This window comes from Neophocaena asiaeorientalis, unplaced genomic scaffold, assembly GCF_003031525.2.
Source record: "Neophocaena asiaeorientalis asiaeorientalis breed wild unplaced genomic scaffold, Neophocaena_asiaeorientalis_V1.1 scaffold444, whole genome shotgun sequence".
Classification (NCBI taxonomy): domain Eukaryota; kingdom Metazoa; phylum Chordata; class Mammalia; order Artiodactyla; family Phocoenidae; genus Neophocaena; species Neophocaena asiaeorientalis.
Window position 1 is genome coordinate 499,693 of NW_020172466.1, and position 336 is coordinate 500,028.

General features: G+C 43.8%; 1 protein-coding gene across 1 annotated transcript in view; it reads right to left on the reverse strand.

Moving 5' to 3' along the window:
• Positions 1-336, reverse strand: part of TSC22D3 (TSC22 domain family member 3) — a 58,226-nt gene that overhangs the window by 18,992 nt on the left and 38,898 nt on the right. The window lies entirely within an intron of this gene.

The following is a 336-nucleotide window of genomic DNA, read 5'->3' on the forward strand; positions in this document are numbered from 1 at the left end:
CAATCCAGGAAAATAAATCTTTAAGAGTGAAATTTCAGGTATTAGTGAGTGGAGAGAGAGAGATTTATGGGGCAGGGGTCTTTCCCAGAATTCCTGATATAACGCTGTGGAGGTGGTTACCTCCATACTCTGGATGCTCGTTAGACCAATTCTGTCTTTTGCTGCCCTGGGATTTGGGAGATCAAAGTTCTGGTCCCATCTCTGCCATTAAAACTGTTTGTGTGACCTTGGGTAAGTCATGTAATCTCACTGAGTCTCGGTTTCTTTATCTGTCAAATGGGAGTAATTACCCTTGCCCTACCCACCTCGACAGGGGTGTTTTGAAAATTAAAGGAG